The sequence below is a fragment of the Orycteropus afer genome, unplaced genomic scaffold, assembly GCF_000298275.1.
Source record: "Orycteropus afer afer isolate SDZICR_OR568_19922 unplaced genomic scaffold, OryAfe1.0 scaffold00042, whole genome shotgun sequence".
Lineage (NCBI taxonomy): Eukaryota > Metazoa > Chordata > Mammalia > Tubulidentata > Orycteropodidae > Orycteropus > Orycteropus afer.
The window spans coordinates 1,873,273-1,894,279 of record NW_006921629.1 but is presented as its reverse complement, the minus strand read 5'-3'; positions in this window follow the sequence as shown (position 1 = coordinate 1,894,279).

Below are 21,007 nucleotides of genomic sequence, written 5' to 3'. Positions count from 1 at the left end.
ATGGTTTCTAAAACTCATTTTTCAAATGATAACCTATAATCTATCAATTACTATAATTAGTAGTAGTAGCAGTAGTGGGAGAAGAGAGCATTTAAAGTGGTTCATTATATACTATTTGGGTCAAGAATGCTACCCAAGCTAACAAACACATGAAGAAATGCTTTTGATCATTAGCCATTACCAAAACCCACTGCCACTGAGTTGAGCCCATAGAGTTTCCAAGACTGTAAATCTTTTTGGAAGCAGATTGCCTCATCTTTCTGTCATGGAGTGGCTGGTGGGTTTGAATCACTGACCTTTTGGTTAGTAGCTGAATTCTTTAGCCACAATGCTATCAGAGCTCTCTCATTAGCCATTAGAGAAATGCTAATCAAAACTATATTGAGATACCATTGGATCCCGACAATAATGGCACTGAAAAATTTTAAAAGAAAAGACAAACTAGAAAACAACAAAATGTTGGAAGGTTGTGTGGACATTAGAACTCTCATATACTGCTGGAGGGAATGGAAAATTGTCCAACCACTATGGAAAATGCTATAATGCTTCCTCAAAAAGTTAGAAATAGAAATGCCATATGACCTGGCAATCACACCCCTGAGTATATACCCTAAAGAAATAAGAGCCATACATGAATAGACATATGCATACCCATTTTCACTGCAGCATTATTCATAACAGCAAAAAAGATGGAAGCGACCGGAGTTGTCATCAACAAGGAAATGGATAAACCAACTGTGGTACATACATACAATGGAATAATCTGCAGCAATAAAGGATAACGAAGAATCCATGTAACATCTAACAATGTGGGTGAATTTGGAGGACATTATGCTGAGTGAAATAAGTCAATCACTAAAGAACAAATATTGTATGAGACCACTGTCATAAAAACAAGAAAAGATTTCTACACTGGAAAGAAAAGAAAACATTATTTGATGGTTACCAAGGATAGGAGGCAGGGAGGGAAAATTACTAACTAGAGGGAAGACACAAGTTAATAATGGTGAAGGGAAAGGCAGTACACAATATAGGAGATGTCAGTACAACATGACTAAGACAAAGGAAGACATGGAGAGGAATGCAAGAATAAAGGGTAGCTATGGTATTATTTTAGTGCCTAAGGCACTTGACTGCTAACGAGAAAGCTGGCGGTTCAAACCTACCAGCCACTCCTCGGAAGGAAGGTGGAGCAATCTACTTCCGTAGTGACACTGCCTAGGAAACCCCAGGAGGGGTCGCTATGAGTCAGGTCTGACTTGACGGCACATAACAACAACAACAACAACAACAATGGTATTATTTTAACACAGACAGTGCTACAACAATTATATGTTGCATATTATTATTTGTTAACAAATAATAATTTACCAGTGGATACATAGGTATAGACTGGTATGCTAAAGACGTGTGGGAGGGTGTAAGGGAACAGGCCCAGTAACAGATATAGGTTAGGTTATGGATATTTCTACATGCATGCTGCATGTGTATTAATACAGACAGTAGAGCACAGAAGAGGCATAGTCATGGAAACTTCTCAGACATAGCCGAACACCTTACTAGAAGGTGAAGGATCATAGACTCAGGGGTGTGACATCTATGTCAATCAGCATAACAGTTCATGAAGACAATGTTCTGCATCCTACTTTGATGAGTGGTGTCTGGGGTCTTAAATTTGCAAGTTGTCATCTAAGATACAATTACTGGTCTCGTCCCACCTAGAGCAAAGGAGAGTGAAGAAAACTAAAGACTCGGGAGCAATTTGTCCAAAAGACTAATGGACCACATGAATAGCCTACATGACCCCAAGACCAGAAGAACTAGGTAGTGCCTGGTTGCCACTGCTTCTATTGGGATCACAACAGAGAGTCCCAGACAGAGCAGGAGAAACATATAGAACAAAAAATCAAATTTGCAAAAAAAGACCCGACTTATTGATCTATCAGAGACTGGAGGAATCCCTGAAACTATTGATCCCAGACACACTTCTGACCTGGAAATGAAGTCATTCTAGAGATCACCCTTCAGCCAAACAATAGACAGGCCCATAAAACAAGTAATAACACCTGAGAGGAGCACGCTTAGAACAATCAATTATACAAGGACAAATGGACAACACATTCCCAAAGCAAAGGTGAGAAGGCAGAAAGGGTGGAAAATCCAGATGAAAGGCAACAGGGAACCCAGGGTGGCAATGGGAAGAATGCTGACACATTGTGAGGAATGCAACCAATGTCATGGGATACTTTATGTACCAAATATGGGAAACTAATTTGTTCTGTAAACTTTCACTTAAAGCACAATAAAAATTTAAAAAATAAAAAATAATGTTGCCAGTCCACATCCTGTTACTTCCATTTACCCCTTTTCTTCATAGAGCTGCTATAACAGAAGTACCACAAATGGGAGGCTTTAACAAACAGAAATTTATTTTCTCACAGGTTAAGAGATTGGAAGTCCAAATTCAGGGTGCTGGGTCTAGGGTAAGGCTTTTTCTGTCACCTCTGGGGAAAAGTCCTTATCTCTTCGGTTTTTATTCCTTGGCTCCATGGTGATCTCCACGTGGCATGTATCTATCTTCCCCCAACTATGCTTTGCTTTCTCACTACCTTGCTTAATCTTTCATATTTCAAAAGAGATTGACTCAAACACACTCTACACAAACATGATCTCATTCTCATAACAAAGAAAATCCATTACCAAGTGAGATTATAACCACAGTTATGAGGTTAGGATTTACAACGTATATTTGGTGTGTGTCGGGGGAAGGCGGGGGGCATAACTCAATCCCTAACGCCCTTCACCTATGCTGAATCCCCTTTCCCTGCACCCCTTGCCCTCACCTTTTTTGAATTGTCCCGTCTAACATACAGGTGCTACATAAGAGAGAATGCACAGGAGGGATAGCAGAGGCCTTGCAAATCTGAAGATGATTTTGTTCTCCCTTCATACTTAATCGTTTGCTTTAGAATTGGCTCTAGATGGCAAAACATTTCCTTTCAAAAACATGAAGAATTTGCCACATTGGAGTTTTAGCTTCTAATATGGTTAAAATGTAGTTTTAATTCCCATTTCTTTGTGTGTTACACTTTTGCCCCTTTCTGGAGTTTGTAAGATGTCTTAATGGTTGTTGTTCTGAAATACCACAGTCATATGTCCTGGTTAGATCTTTAAAAATTTTTTTGTCTGGGCATCCTGTGGGTTTTTTTTTTTTTTTTTTTAATCTTCCAGAGAATCATGTCCTTAAGTTCTGGGCATTTTTTGTTGTTGCTATTTCATTGATAATTTATTTTACAATGTTTGTCTCCTCTCCATTTCTGGAACTCCTATGTATCAAATGTATCAAATATCAGATCTTTTGAACTGATCCTCTCATTTTCTTATCCTTTCTATTCTCTTTTCCATCTCTCTGTATTAGGGCTACTTTCAAGATCTCCTTAACTATCTTCCAGTCTTTCTACTGGATAGTTGGCTATCATTTTCATTTGCAAGGGTGTTTTCTTACTCTTTGTTTCTCTTTTCATAGCCTCTAGTTCTTATTTTATTAATTTAAGGTCTTGCCTTCTGTTTTGGCTCTCTAATGCCACTCTAACAGAATATACCACAAATGGTTACAAATAGGTTTATTCTCTTACAGTTTAGGAGGCTAGAAGCCTGAGTTCAAAGTGCCAGCTATAGGATCTGGGTTGAAAACTCCTTGATCTTGGGCTTCAGCTCTGCCTCTTGTTCCTGGCCCACTGAAGCTGGAGGCTTCTCTTAAGTCAAGCTGACAAACCCAAGGTCAACAAATAAAATGGCACAGTCCCAAGATGACCAAACAACATGGCAGGCCACTAGTTCAAGTCTAGAGACAGTCCCAAGATTGGCAGGAAACACGGCAAGCTCCTCTATGAAAATCTGGCCACATGTAGGGTCCAAACATGCCAACAAGCTGGAGATCCCTTTCTCACAGCTTCTTCTTACATACTGGAAGCCAACCCCATCCCTAAGGCAGCTACTCAGCTGCTCCAGTAGATTCCACCATGGAGTTGATTCTCAGTCTCATCATGAAGAATAACCACATCCAGCTGCCCAACCACTCAAAATCAGGCCCAGCCAAGCTGATATACAACCTATCTACAACATCTTCTCTCTAAAATATTAATTTTAATGGGTTTTTGTTACATGTTCCTCTGTTCCTTACATTTTCTCTCCAGATTTCTCTTTTCCTATTTTTCTTTGGTTCATTTGTTGAGTTTCTTTCTTTCACGTGAATGGTTTGTTGAAATGTCTTCTTGTTCCTGTTTTTAAGAAGTGTATGAAATTGGGATAACAGAAAACTCACAATGGCAGTTCTAATAACTAACATGTATGCAAAGTCTTTGGAAACTGACATTTGATGGGATGGCCATATTGCCTTGCTAGGGAGGGAAAGGCATTAGCGGGATGTGGTCAGTACCTTGGGCAGCATCGGAAGGGCAGAATTGGAATTCATCCATAGCCCAGGAAGGTGGTGAGATGACCCACTTCTGCTTTTTGAGCATCTCACATGATTTACTATTGTCCATACATTTGTACAAAATGCTTTCCTCTCACGGGGACACCTCATTGGATTCTTGTGCCCCTGGCAGAATAGGAACTTTGCAAAGCATTTGTTCAGAAGTCAAGCTCATAAATAGGTTCTTAATGGAGAGAGTACAACTGGTATCTTAGTAGTTTGAGTCATCCTAAAACCACCTCCCAAGACAAGCTTAGGGCCTATAAAACTGTTCTTTCCTAAGAAGAACTCTATGAGGTATGTAGAAGAGATGATCAAGAACTCTTTGAGGTATAAAGAAGAGATGATCGATTCTGTCCAGTGGGAACTCAAACTGAAGTCAAAAGAAGGAAAGTGACTCACCCCAGATCACACAGCTGGTCCCCTGATAGGTCTCATAACCCTACAACGTGTACAGTGCCTCTGAACAGAACCCTTTAACACATTCTTTTCTTACTACCAACCATCATAAAACTTCAACTGACATCATAAAACTTCAACTGAGTTTTAATGGAACTCAATAGGGTTAGAGGAACATCCAGGGACAAGTTGTCTTTGGGGACTGTTTAGTGTGGGATTTGGTTGATTTTCTAAGGAATCAAACAATTTCTATACAAGTTTTTCAACCATATGTCCATAGCATAGCAAAAGCGTATTTTCAACTTTTCATCTGTTCCTTTCCCATTTTTCTGCCTGTAAACAATGGTAGCAGCTCATGTACTTTTCTCCCACCCTCCTGAGCTCAACAGCAGGGACTTTAGATTTGCGGTTAGAAAAAACCTTTGTCTACACCACACCACTCTGGCATTCCCAACAAGGTTCTAAGGAAAGGGGTTTATGGTGCAGTGATTAAGAATGTGGTCTTGGTCCTGAGACAGAACCCCATGTGGTTACCACCCAGTAACACTGCTACTTACTGTTATTGTTGTTGTTATGTGCCATCGAGTCAGACCCAACTCATAGCGACCCCTCCTTGGGTTTCCGAGACAGTGTCACTACGGAACTAGATTGCCCAATCTTCCTTCCGAGGAGTGGTTGGTGGGTTTGAACCACCAGCCCTCTGGTTAGCAGTCAAGTGTCTTAGGCACTATGCTACCACTGTTGTTGTTATGTGCCGTCGAGTTGAACCCGACTCATAGCGACCCCTCCTGGGTTTCCAAGGCAGTAGCACTAAGGAAGTAGATTGCCCCATCTAGCAGATATTTATTATTTTCAGGTTTCAGCATCTTTTTTTTTTTTCTCTGTGAAATGGGCATAAAAATAGTATCCATGTCATAAACTCATAGGATTAAAGGAGAAATTCTGTAAGGTGATACCATAGGATTTCCATTTCCAGCAATATGGCAAACTAAAAAAAAAAAAAAAAAAGAAGAAGAAGAAAGCACTGTCATCAAGTGATTCTGACTCATAGTGCCCTATAGGACTGAGTAGAACTACCCCATGGAGTTTCCAAGGCTGTAAATCTTTATGGAAGCAGCCTGCCTCATCTTTCTCCTGCAAAGTGGCTGGTGGGTTTGAACCATGGACCTTTTGGTTAGCAGTCAAATGTTCTACCCACTGTACCACCAGAGCTCCTTAGGTGGCAAACTAATACCCTTAAGTATTCTCGGGAAAATTTTGATGTTTTGGATAAAATATCATAAGCGTACTTTCAAATGCTTATTTGTATTTAAAAAATAAAACCCTGAAAACCAGACAGGTAGGCAAGAATCGATGTTCTGGTCCATCTGAGACAAGGATAGTTTTACTCAAGTAGCTTGAGTTTTTAGTTGAGTAAAAACTATGAATTGTTAGGCTCACATTAGATAAGAGCTGGAGCTAAGATTCAGACTAAGATGAGTCTCTCAGAGGGTTGGGAACTGGAGTGAATGGGTAGAATAGAAAGAAATTCTCCTATTCACTCTAAAAATGCCAAGGGATTTCAATTGCCTTCTTGTGGGCTTGGCCCACTGCCATCAAATCAATTCTGAGTCATAGTGACTCTATAGGACAGAGTAGAACTGCTCCATAGGGTTTGCAAGTCTGTCAGTCTTTATGGAAGCAGATTGCCCCATATTTTTCCCGTGGAGCAGCTGGTGGGTTTGAACCATCAACCTTTTGGTTAGCAGCCCAATGCTTTAACCATTGTACCATCAGAGTTTCTTGTAGGCTCTGGGAAGGTGGGCGGGGGGGGGAGGTTTTTGTTGATATTTTGTTACACAGACCCTGACCTCACTTGGATTTAGTTTTTGTATTTATGGTATCTATTTTGTTCAGGACCCACCAGCCACTCTGTGGAAGGAAGACTGGGCAACCTACTTCCGTAAAGATTTACCGCCTTGGAAACCCAAAGGGGGTCACTATGAGTCGGAATCAACTGGATGGCAGAGAGTCTGTTTTTTTTTTTTTTTTTTTTTTTGATATTTCATTCAGAAAGTCCTCCATCCAAGAAATTAACATGAATTTACCTTGGCTGGAATAGCTATAGAACTTCCAGCAAAACAAAAGCAAACCTTCTTTGGACAGACATAGCCTCAACCCAAGCTATATAGGACTCTTACAAAGTCCCACCAAATATGACGTCCAAATCCAAAATTACAAAACACATGAAAAAGCAAAACACCATAAGTGACAGTCAGCAGACAGCACCTATGGTAAAATGAGAGCTTCTAATACTTCAAATGGGAGCTCTGGTGGCATAGTGCCTAAGGCACTTGACTGCTAACCAGAAGGCTGGCGGTTCAAACTCACCAGCCACTCCTAGGAAGGAAGATGGGGCAATCTACTTCCATAGTGATACTGCCTCGGAAACCCCAGGAGGGGTCGCTATGAGTTGGGGCCGACTCGACGGCACATAACAACAACAACAACAACAATACTTCAAATAATGTAATTATCAGATGGAGAAATAAAATATGTTTAAAATAAAGACAGACATATGAGGAAAGGACAAGATACTAACAGTAAAGCAAACTGCATGTCATAAGCACTTACTAAATGTTAACTATTAGTAGCAGGGTCCTGTTTTAATAGATTCAAGGAAGAAGGGAAAATAAATTTGCAATACAATCCCTATGTCTATCACTAATAACCTTCAGACACAACCTTCTATAACCCTGAGGGGCATGAGACCAGGTCTGGAAATAGAGAAGATCTGATGGATGCGGGTTAGGAGATAAGGGCTTTCTATTCCTCTCCTGGCTTCTCTTCAAACTCGGCAATAACCATTTGGAAATTGATCCTCTTTGTAATACACGGTGAATCAGACATCCCAAGGCTCATTTCAATGACTAGAGTTTGGGGAGAATTCAAAAGCTTGCTGTAAAATTAATAGCCTGACAATAATAATTTTAAAAAGCAGTTGCAAGAGGGAGACAAGAATGAAGTCACTGATGTCACTATGTATAGCTATTATTTTCAGGCACAGTTCCCAAAGAGGCCAGTCTGCCCTGACTTTAGAAAACACTGTTTTTTTCATAAAATCCCAACATATCAGGGATGACAAAGAACTTGGGGTTCAGATGGGGAACTTGGGGTGCATTGAGAAGTGGGCGTGTGAAAACGTCCCCGATGGGGTAGAACGGAACTCCAATTTGTTTCTTGTCCCTCTGCAATATTTATGTTCTGCACAGAGCATCTTTTGACCAAGTCTTGTGGTATACTGTATACAGTCCTATTAGATTGCAGCCAAAACATAAATGGACAAATAAATAAATGGTGAATAACACTTGTGTTCATCAGAATGCAAAGATGGTAATGAGTCATTTTTGCCAAAAGAGTTGTGGTTGAGTTGACTCCAACCCATGCTCACCCCATGTGTGTCAGAGTAGAATCATGTTCCATAGGGTTTTCAGTGGCTGATTTCTTGGATGCAGATTGCCAGGCCTTTCTTCTGAGTCACCTCTGACTAACTCAAACCTCTAAACTTTCAGTTAGTAGCTGAGTTAATGTATAGTTTGTTCCATCCAGAGACTCCTTTGCCACAATACTCATCCCAATGTACTCCTACATAAGGGCAGGGAAGATGGTCTGGGCCAATCCTCCAAGCAAAAAGCTGAATTCTGCAGGTCATTGTTCCTAGGGTTTATCCTAGTTAGAAAGTATTTTAATGCAGGATTTGAGCACAGTATACACTCCCTTCTGATCAGAGTCAGCCACCAGTGTTCTGTGCTGAGATATTCTTTGTGGTACTATTCTAGCTAATATATTTTGACCAACTTGTACATCAGGGATTGTCAGAGTAAGATATTTGCAAGCCACTTAATCTGCTAGAAGCCTTTGGATTAAGATGGTAATCAAACCTCGTCTATCAATGTCTCCTCGCTAGGAACAGTCCAGCCTGCCTCCCACATCAATCTGTGTTAGTGGAAGGATAGTCATAAGGTGCCTGCATTTCATTGTCAATACTCCTGATCTGGTGGCTAATTTGTCTTAGTGACAGGTGGGGATCTGCAGATAGTAGATTCTGGTGGGGTTGGAGCTCAGCTGGGCCAGCTGGGCAGGGTGCTCCTGTTGGCACTGTGACGCGCAGGGCTCATTCTGGACGGCAGCAGCTCCTCCCTTTCAATCCTCTCCAACACGGCATGATGGAAAGTATTCAAGTTCAGCAGTCAGGAATATGTGAGTTTGTCTCTTGGTTTTCAAACACTCTAGCTTTGGTACCTTGGGCAACTACCTCAGTTTCTCTATTTGTAAAATGGAGATATCCACCTCTCCCAACTGTTGTGATGATAAAGTAATTTAGCATACCTAGAACAGAGCAAGCAAGAAGAAAATGCTCAGTTTTGAGACTGGAGAGATGAAGGCTAGCTTTTGGATTATAGTAAGGCATTTGGATTTTATTCTGATTGAAATGGGGAGTCTTTGGAGGGTTTTAAGCCAAGGAAGATACATTCAGTGAAGGGAACTGGCATATCTGAGCCTGGCCCTGCCCTCACCCTTGCACTTTCCCCTCTTTTGCTTCTAGACTCACCACGTCCCAATTTGTACCTGTCTGGTAGACTGCCCTCCTCCTGTCCTCTCCCTCAGCTAAGATAAACTCTTATGACCTGAGTGTTAGCTCATGATTCCATTTGTTCTTCTGGCCTCAGGCTTTCACTTTGACAACATCCTATGCCTCATTCAGATCAATGTTTTAATACCAGCTTCACAATTTTCTCCATTTTCCTGTGATGCACAAATCACTCCGCTCTCCCTGCTTCACAAACACTTCTGGTGCCAGAACTTCCTAAGTTTCAGAGAAGTGAGGGACAGAAGTTCAAAGAGTAACCAAAAAGGAAAATCAAACCTACTGCCGTCGAGTCAAAGCTAACTCATAGAAATCCTATAGGACACAGTAGAACAGCCTCGTAGAGTTTCTAAGTTTGTCAATCTTTATGGAAGCAGACTGCCACATCTTTCTTCCCTGGAGAGGCTGTTGGGTTAGAAGTGTGTACCTTTTGGTTAGCAGTCAAGCACTTTAATCGCTGTGACACCAGGGCTCCTTTCATAGCCTAAAGAATAGCATAAAGTGCTCTGTGCATCAGGGGTCAGTAGTCCCAAGTTCATGTCCTGCTTGTGCTGTCCTGGGAATCATTACTTCACCTCTCTGGTCCTCTCTGGATTCCCTAAGCAGTACCATATTGGAGTTGAACCCAGTGGTCTTTAAAGATCAATGCTCTCTTTAAATGCTCTGTGCTTTGATCTTCTAATCTGGGGTATAGCCACATGGCTCCCTTCCTGACTCTGAGAAAGCTAACAGGTAAGAAGTAGGTATGCTGTCAGTTTGAGGGTAAATGACTCTCCAGGTTGAATTTAAAACTACTCATTGTTGCTTTGAAACCCCACTAAACCTCCCTCTAGCCCCTGAGCTCTTGGCTTTCAGTAGGCATATGTTTGCAACACTCATATGTCATCCAGGAAAACAACACGCATGTTGATGTCACTTAATTGGAGACTTGCCTGGTGTTTGTATTTGAAATTAAACACTTGGAACTAGTTGGCCTCAAATGTAGATCAGCCAAAGCATGAATTTTTTCTCCTTGTCTTTCTTTTTTTCCTACCAATTAACATTTTACAAGGGTAATATATGTTCATTATCCAATAACACTGTACAAACACATGATGTAGAATTGAATGTCTCCCATAATTTTCCATTGATACTACAGCAAAAAAAAAAGTTTGTACAAATTATTTCATACACACACATACACATATACACGTATATATGTGTACATATAAGGATCTCTGGTGGTGTAGTGCCTAAGGCATTTGACTGCTAACTGGAAGGTGGCAGTTCAAACCCTTCAGCCACTCTGTGGAGGAAAGACTGGGCAATCTACTTCCGTAAAGATTTCTCACCTCGGAAAGGGGGTTGCTATGAGTCAGAATCAACTCGATGGCAATGAGTTTGGTTTTTATATGTATATGTATATGTATATCACACACATACACACACACACACACGTATCACATATGCATGTACTAAAAGATTTTTTTTTTAAATATCTTTGGTAAGCTAAATAATGCCTCTCAAAGATATGTCCACATCCTAATCTTCAGAACCTGGGACTGTTACTTTATCTGGAGAAAGTGTTTACAGATTGATTAGATCAAGTATCTTGACATAAGAACATTATCCTGGATTATCCAGGTGGGTCCTAAATACAATGACATGTATATTTAAAAGACAGAGGACGAGGAAGACTTTTACACACACAAAGGAAAAGGCCATGTGAAGATGGAGCAGAGAAAAACTTAAAGATACTGGCCTTGATGTTTGGAGTGATATGGCCACAAGCCAAGGAATGCTGGAAGCCACCAGAGGACAGAACAGACAAGGAATAGATTCCCTCAAGACTCAGAAGAGAGCATGGCCCTGGCGATACCTTGATTCCCGCACAGTGTTACTAATTTTAGATTTCTGATCTCCAGAATTGTGAAAGAATAAATCTCTGTTGTTTCAAGTTGCCTAGTTTGTGGTATTTCTTATAATAACACAGAAGATTAATGCAATGTTTAGGACTTAAAATGAAAAACAGTAGTCCTCAAGCCCAACTTTCCCAGACCCCTAGTTTTGCTTCCCAAGAGCAAAAACTTTTAAATCTTATAGAGGTTTCTTCTGGAAATTTTCTCCATATTTCTAATTAGGACACATATGTATGTTCTAGATATTAGCTATTGATTTTGCAATTTTTTTAATCTTTTAAAATTTTTATTGTGATTTGGGCGAAAGTTTACAGAGCAAATTCACTTTCCATACAGCAGCTCACATACACTTTGTCTCATGACTTTGACTATAATTTCCCACAATGCAACAGCTCCCCTCCCACTTCCTCTCCATAGTTACCTCTTCCCTGTGTCCTTCCCTCCCATGCACTCCTGCCCCCCACAGCTGTCTCTTTGTGCATACACAGCCCTTCTATTCTCCCCTGATTGATCTCTCCAAGGAGTGTATCTACCTGTTGTAAATGTTCAGCTCATATGCCTGTCTTTTGTTTGGCTGGAAGCCACAGGTGTGGGTTCAACTCCAGACCTAAAGGGCCATCTAGGGGCCATAGTCTCAGTGGTTCCATCAGTCTCTATCAGACCAGCAAACCTGGTCCTTTTTTTTTTATGATTTTGAGTTTTGTTCCACCTTGCTCTCCTGATTATGCAGGATCTCCTACAGAGATCCCCCTCTGAGTGGTTGATGGTGGTAGCCAGGCACCATCTAGTTCTTCTGTTCTTGTAGTTATATAGGCTGAGGACTGCATGATGTATCAGTTGCTGGGAATAATTGTTTCCATGTGTTTTTAGTTTTCTTCATTCTTCTTTGCTGTGGATGAGGAGAGACCCATGGTTGCATGTAGATGGCCACTTTGATTTTGCATTATTTTTTAAAAAGATATTTAGAGCTCTCATAAGCCAGAACATATACATGAATGTTTTCTTCCTCAAGCACTAAACTTCCAACAAAATAATTATAATACAACTTTTGGTTCAATCTATTGTCATAATTTTATTATAATAATTATATAAATTGTATTCACAGCAGTTCCATATGATATATTGTGTTAATTTTTCCTTCCTGTATTTTTTTGTTTTTCCTTGAGTTTATAATTACCACAGTTTTTCACTTGCCCACTTCTTTTAGGTATATATCAATTCAACTGCATCCCCAAACTGCCAGAAATAGAAAATATATCTCAATACATCCAAACACATGAGATGATTTGTGATTTTCACAGATTCCCATCTTGGAAATAGCCTTCCTGGAGCTCCTCATGTCCTGACCCCATCAGAGCTCATTTTTCTCCAGATCTGAAGATCTGCTGTTGCTCTTGAAATTCCTTTCCCGCTTTCCTTTGGGGCCTGTTTCCAGGATTCTCTGTATTTCTTTTTCTTGTGCTTCATCAAAATGAGGAATAAATGTTCTTATAACTTCTGGAGAAAGGATACATGTGATGAAAACACATTGATTTCTTGAATATCTTTCTTTTGACTATCTATAGAAATGTAGGAAAATACTTTTCCCTCAGAGTTTTGAAGGTATTTTCTCATTGTATTCTAGGTTCTAATATTACTGTTGATAATTTTAATTCCTTTCTGATTTCTGATCCTTTATATGTGATCTGATTTTCATCTTTGAGAGTTTATAGGATTTTCATTTTACTCCCATTATTCTAAAGTTTTATAATGATTTTATTCATTGTGTTGGACATAAAGTGAGCCCTTTAGATAGAAACTTACAGGTTTCAATCATGGAAAATTTTATTTAAATGGGTCTTTGATAATTTTCTGCACACCAATTTATTCATTTTTAGGACTTTTTCCTCAGTTAGACTTTGAAGCTCCTGAACCAATTTTCTAATGTGCTTATTATCTTTTCCATCACTTTGTCTTTTTATTCAACTATGAAATTTTTTTCAAGTGTATATTTTGTGTCCTTTATATTAAACTTTGTATTTTAGCTATCATAATTTTAATTTGTAAGAGAAATTTTATTTTCTGTCTTTAAAGATTCTTTTTATGGCACTTAAATCTTATTTCAGGGGTTCAATATTTTTTCTTATCTCTGTGAGGATGTAATTTAGAGTGTTCCCCTATCTAGCTCCTCTCCCTCCCTTCTTTCTAAATTGGCTCTATTTTCTCCAAGTTTCTTTATTCTGTTTGTTTTTCTTGTTTTGTTTTGTTTTGTTTTTTTAGTTTAGCATCTTTACTCACATGTGTCCAGTGTCTGGTATCCTTTCATTTCTAAAAGTGAGGCACTGTCGAGAAGATGAGCAGGTTCATGTGCATGAGTGGGCCTTGTCCAGTGATGGACTTTCCATTAAGATGTTCTTGAAGGCATCAAGCCATTTTGTTAAGAGAACCTCAATTGTCAGATCTGTAAATCTTTTCTCCCTTACAGGTCAGCATGATTACCCTCCAATCTCCTGTTATAAAAAGTAAAGGTTTCCATTCCCTAATGACCCAGACTTTAGTATAACAATCTGCACCTCCCACTCTGCCCAAGATGAGCATGGTGTCTTTGAATTCAGAGTTTTTGAGTACAACCTTTCTAAATAGAAAATCTCTAATCTCCTGCTTGTGTTGGGGATGGACAGTGCCCCAGAGTAGAGAATTTAGATGTCTCTTTGAAGACTAAGGTCCGCTTAACCCAAGCCATGGTATTTTCAATCACCTCACATGCATGTGAAAGCTGGGCAATGAATAAGGAAGACCCAAGAAGAATTGATGTTTTTGCATTGTGGTGTTGGCAAAGAATACTGAAAGTACCATGGACTGCCAGAAGAACTAACAGATCTATCCTACAAGAAATGTGGCCAGAATGCTCTTTGGAAATGAGAATGGCCAGACTGCATCTCACCTATTTTAGTCACGTTGTCAGAAGGGACCATTCTCTGGAGGAGAAAATCATGCTTGGAGGGTCAGCGAAAAAGGGGAAGACCCTCATCAAGATGTACTGACACAGTGGCTACAATGATGGGCTCAGGGATCATGAGGCTGGCACAGGACTGGGCAGTGTTTCATTCTGTTGTACATTTGGTTGCTGTTAGTCCGAGCCAACTCTGCAGCACCTAACAACAACAACAAATGCTTCTCTTACAGAGTTAAGTCAATTCTTTAGTCACACTTTTGAAGGTAAATTTTACCTTAAATTCTGGAGTATTCACGGTTCAAAAGGATATTGGTTAATTTCTTGGTTATCCACAAAGTAACCTTTTTTCAAAAAAAATTTTTATAAGAATTTATATAACACATTTGCCAACTCAACACCAAGCAACCTTATAGGCATTTTATTTCAGCTTTCTCCCCTATATGAAATTAAATTTTACTTATTCATCTATTTTCTGGCACCCAAAATTCTCTTGACATTTCTGTTTCTTCCTCTCCTAATCTTTGTCTCCATGAGTTCATGCCTTTAAAAAACAAAACAATTACCAAAAAAAAAAAAAAAAAATACTCTTTATATTTATTTTATTGGGGTCCTGGATCAGAGCAAGGCAAAATTCCTGAATTGTTTCACCTACATTTTACAAGAAACTATCCCCTCCCTTCCTCTTATCTTTTAGTTTCAGAGAAAAGATCTCTTTGTCTGAATTAGCAGCCCCAAAACTTTCTTCTAAGTACAAATAGGTGGTTATTAACTCTGTTCTCTCTTGAGTGTGGAGTAAAGAAAGCCCCATCCACCCATTCTGCACCCCTCCTCCCTATCATCCATCATTCATCCCACGCCCTTCCCTCTCTTGACTCACCATCTCCTTGGCTATTTTGGTCAGAAGGACTTCTTGCCCCCATATCTTCAAGATCCTACTTAGTGATCCTTTTCTCTGACTTCCCTTCTGGCCCATGCATGAGCCCTGTTTCAAAAGTTCTCTGGTTGGGTGTATTGTCAATTACACCCGACTTTAATGATTGATGTCCCATGGTTTGTTTCCTGCTTTGTTCCCCAGTTTTCTGAGAGGATAAAATGAAATATAATGACCAACTACTCTGGGTCAGGGGTGTCCAGTACTGAATAGAATATTTAACCTACTTACCTCCTTTGCACAGCACCTTCAATAACCTGTAATTGTGGAGCAACAGCTCTTTCTGGTCTTCATACATGTTATGAATTCACTTGTGTCCCTCCAAAATATATGTTGTAAATCCTAACCTCTATGCTATGGTCATAATCCCATTTGGTAATGGATGATCTTTGTTATGATAATGGGACAGGATTAGTCTAGGGTGTGTCCTAAATCAATCTCTTTTGAAATATAAAAGAGATTAAACAAGTAAACCAAAGAAGCAGAGATGGGGGAAGATTGATTCCAAGCTACATGGGATCTCCAAGGGAGCAGGGGAACAGTCTCAAGAGGCAAGGACCTTCCCCTAGAGTTGAAAGAGAAAATCTTTCCCAAAGCTAGCACCCTGAATTTGAACTTTGCACCTCCTAAACTGAGAAAAAGGAGCTCTAGTAGCATAGGGCCTTAGGCACTTACTGCTAACCAGAAGGCTGGTGGTTCAAACCCACCAGCCACTCCTCGGAAGGAAGATGGGGCAATCTACTTCCGTAGTGATACTGCCTCAGAAACCCAAGGAGGGGTCGCTATGAGTCAGGTCCGACTCCACGGCACATAACAACAACAACAACAAACTGAGAAAATAAATTTGTTTGTTAAAGCCACCCACTTGTGGTATTTGTGTTATAACAGCCTCAGATAACTAAGACAATAGAATTGACCTGGAACCATTTGCTTTGAGCCCTAACTCTCCCAGACCCTAATTTTCCCAGCATTTACTTCAACTGCTCATTTCCCTTATTCTCTGTTTTACTGAATTTCTTAAATTTGAAGATGAAGTACTATATGTCACTTGTGGTAGGTGGAACAATGCCCTCTCCCAAAGATGTCTATGTCCTGATTCTGAGAAACTGGTAGTATGTTTTCATATATGGCAATAGGGACTTTGTGGATCTTGAGATGGAGAAATCCTGGATTCCCCAGGTGAACACCATGTAGTCACAGGGGCTTTATAAGGAGAAATGATGACAGAAATAAAAAGTTTGTGAAATACAAGGAAAGGCCATGATAATGCACTCAGAGTCTAAAACCCATCACCATCAAGTCAACTCCAACTCATAGCAACCCTATAGGACAGAGTAGAACAGCCCCACAGATTTTTTCAAAGCTGTACATCTTTACAGAAGCAGACTACCACATCTTCCTCCCTTGGAGCAACTGGTGAGTCTGAACCACAGAGCTTTTGGTTGGCAGCTGAGCATTTTAATTACTGTGCCACTAGGGCTCCTAGTCAGTGTCTCAAAAAATAATAATAATAATTCACTGCCATCTAGTCAATTCTGACTCATAGTGACTATTCTGGTTACCTAGTGCCGCTCCGATAAGCATATACCACAAATGGGATGGCCTTAACAAACAGGATTATTCTTACAGTTTGGAGGCTTTAAGTCCAAGTTCAAAGTGCCAAGCTCTAGGGGCTGGGTGAGAGCCCCTCAACCTTGGGGTCCAGCTCTGCCTCCTGCTCCCGGCCCACTGCAGCTAGAGGCATTTCTTCACTCAGACAGCCACTGGCTGCTGAGGCTGAGAAGCCCCAAGGTTGACAAGTAAAAAGGCACAGTCCCAGTATTACCAAACCACACTGCAGACCATTAACTCAAGTCCATTGTAAGTCCCAAGGTGGGCAGAACATAGCAGGCTGCTGAGCAACAACACGGCCACATGCAGGGTTCAAGTGTGCCATAGGCTACAGACCATTCTCAAAGCTTCTCCTTATACACAGGAAGCAGACCACATCCCAAAGGCAGCTACTCAGCTGCTTGTGGTGGATCCTACCAAGGAGTTGACTGCCAGCCTCATCACGGGGCATAACTACCACCAGCTGCTCAGCCACTCAAACAGGCCCAGCCAAGATGAAACATTAACATAACTACCACAATTCCACCCCTTGTCAACTTGGCATCTGTACAGATGTCCTCCATGGGTGGCTCCAATCCCTTAGTTCCTCTAAGTGGCGACCTCACCCCCTTGGCCTGGCGGCCCATACCTCTCCCTCTTGGGCATGGCAGCCCCACCCCCTCTTGGGCAGCGGCTTTGGCTCCATCCCACTGGCTCACATGAACGAGCAGCCCCACGCTCCAGAACCAAGTTGGTGAAGGCCTAACTCTGACATCTACGGGGCTGTGATCATTCCAACCCCAAAGGCCATGGTCTTACCCTTTCAGGCTGAGGCAGCTCTGCTTCCATTGCCTTGGTCTCCGCTTCTGCCGGTTAATGCCCAAGAGCAATGCACTCCGCCAGGAATCTTCTTGCCCCAAGGGACATTTAGCTTTCTTGTTCTGTGGGCCAGCCAACCTGCTACTTCATTTCAAGTCCATCTCTTCTACCAATTAATGCCTGAAGGCAACTCACTCCATCAGGAAGCCGCCTAACCAAAGGCGTCAAGCTTTCTCCTCTGTGGGCTGATAAGGCTGTCGGTGTCTCATGCTGGTTCTCTGGGCTTTGCTCCTGCCCTCTCTCACGCTGGTCTCTTGCTCTGCTCCTGCCGTCTGTCATGCCCTATGCCGGGGTCTCTCTGCCAGGATCTTGGGTGAAGGACACACTCCACTCCCGTTTCCCCATTTTAGGTATTTGTCAGAGGAGCACCCCACTCTCTCGGTACCAAATTCTCTTCTGGTTACCTAGTGCCACTCTGACAGGAATATACCACAAATAGGATGGCCTTAAGAAACAGGATTATTCTTAGTTTGGAGGCTTTAAGTTCAAGTTCAAAGTGCCAGGCTCTAGGGGCTGGGTGAAAGCCCCTCAACCTTGGGGTCCAGCTCTGCCTCCTGCTCCTGGCCCACTGGAACTAGAGGCATTTATTCACTCAGACAGCTGCTGGCTGCTGAGGCTGAGAAGCCCCAAGGTTGACCAGTAAAAAGGCACAGTCCTGATGTTACCAAACCACACAGCAGGCCATTAACTTAAGTCAACTGTAAGTCTCGAGGTCCGCAGGCTACTGAGCAACGACATGGCTACACACAGGCTCCAAGCGTGCCATAGGCTAGAGACCATTCCCAAGGCTTCTCCTTATATACAGGAAGAAGCCCACATCCCAAAGGCAGCTACTCAGCTGCTTATGGTAGATCCCACCATGGAGTTGATTGCAAGTCTCATCATGGGGAATGACTACCACCAGCTGCCCAGGCACTCAACCAGTCCCAGCCAAGTTGACACACAAACATAACTACCACGGCAACCCCCATAGTATTTCCAAGGGTGTAAATCTTAACAGAAGCAGACTGCCTTGTCTTTCTCTTGTGGAACAGCTGTTGGGTTTGAACCTCCAAACTTTTGGTTAGCAGCTAAATGCATTAACCACTACACCCCCAGAGCTGAAAAGTCAAAGAAATGGATTCTCCCTTTGGAGCTTTCATTAGGATCCAGCCCTGCCAATACTGATTTCCATCCCTGTAAGACTCATTTCAGACTTCTGACCTCCAGAACAGTAAGAAGAAGAGAAAAAAAAAAATGTGTTGTTTTAAGTCAGTAAGTTTTTGGTAATTTGTTATAGCAGCAATAGGAAACTAATACTCTTCTGTATGACTTTGGCTCTGTCTTCCTTTCCACCTAATTCCCTCCCTCAGATCTTGATTGTGTTTGGTGAATGGGAAGGCCTCCATATAGGGGTGGGTAGAGCCTAACCCCAGTGAAAGTGCTCCTTTTGTGTAAGGCAATTCCTTGTTGCCTGGTGACTAAAGTCCATCTTCAGTTTCTTGTCATAGGGGCCTCTTAAAAACAGGGCTTCATACCAGTTCTTCCTAGTTCAGTTGTGGCCAAAAAAATGAAAGTAGAATGGGCCCAAATTTGTAAAATGTAAGTGTACCAGAATGATAAATGGAACACAAAAAATTACAGGTTGACACCCTGATAGAAATTAATCTCCTTAGAACATGAGGGCAGTGTGTATGATGCATAGCAACCAAATTTCTTGAACTGTAGAGTCAGAAACTGTGATGCCCGGTTCAAAGATGGCAACTGACTGCTTCATTTTTTTTTTTTTTTTTTTTTTTTCAGTATGGAGCAATCCCATCTTGGGATATGCTGGTATTTATTTATTTGTTTGTTTGTTTATATTTTAAGAGCTTGTTTTACATTCAAAGTCATGCATACATATAGTTTCGTTTCCCATTCACCATATCCAACCCTAACCCAGTCTCCTCCCTCTGTACCCTGCAACACTCCCCCTATGCCCCTTATAATTATGCACTCCTGTTTGTCCTACATCTCCTCAGTTTGAATGTTGGTCCTTTGGTGTCCCATGGTTTATTGCTTTAGGGGATGTATTGCCATTGAGTGTGTGGGTGCAGTATCCTGGGTTGAATGGTCTGTGTGTACATCTCACTAACCATTGGGGTGAGAGCCCACCCCTGGGGGTGAGTTTTATTCCAGGCGTTGGATGTATCTCAGGGCCATAGTATTGAGAGTCTCACCAGACGTCATCTGACCAGTAATTCTGGTCATTATTGAGTTTTTGGATTTTGTTCCACATTTTCCCTCCCACTCTATCCAGGATCTCCAGATATGATTCTTTCCTGAGTGGTTGGCATTGGTAACTGGACACCATCTGGTTCTTCTGGTCTTGAGGGCCATCGTGTCCTAGAATTGATTGCTTCTAAATGCCCTTGTTTTGTGCGTGTGTGTGTGTGTGTGCGCGCGTTCTTCTTCACTTCCGACACTAGGAGACCATTAGCTGCATCCTAAATTGCTGCTTGACAGCTTTTAAGACCCCAGTCACTACTCACCAATGTAGGATGTAGCAACGCTTTTATGTATTTTGTTGTGCCAATTGAGTCTGGTATACCCCAGTACCATGGTCCTGAGGTAGTAGCTCTATTGGATCTCTCTCCCATAGTGTCGGGATGTCTGTGAGGGATTACTCTGTGTCTGTCTTCTATTGTTTCTGTACGGACTGCAGGGATTTTGTACCACTGGTGTCTGTACAGGATTAGCCTCAGCTGAGTCTATCCTTGGTCTAGAGTATACCTCTACTCACTGATCCCTGTCTGATCATCTCAGGTGTTTATGTGTTTATCTGTATAACCTAGTGTTTGGTGTTAATGGCAATGTGCTTTGTGGACACATTGGTTGGTTTTAATATCTGTCATCTATTTCTTATGTGCACAGTTCAGTGTCCTCTCATTTCCCAATGTTATCATGGGACTGCTTCATTTTGAATGTGTGCTGTTTTCCACAGTCCTGGCAATAATCTAATGTCCTACATCAGACTCCTAAAAGGGCTCACTATGCCTCTTCGGAGTCTCTCATTCCAAGGCTTCAATGTATCTTTTCTCTTGCTCCAGTTATTGTTCCAGTACACCAAGATTTTACAAATTGGGTTCTTTTCCAATCTCACTGCATCAGACATAACTGAACTGATTGAACCCACTTAAAACCCTCCTTATAAGGCAGCATAGAAGGTGCAAGCTGACTTCTTCAGAGAGAACAAGTGAGAGGGCAAGATAGAACAAGCGAGATGGAGTTAAATCTTTTTTTTTTTTTTTTT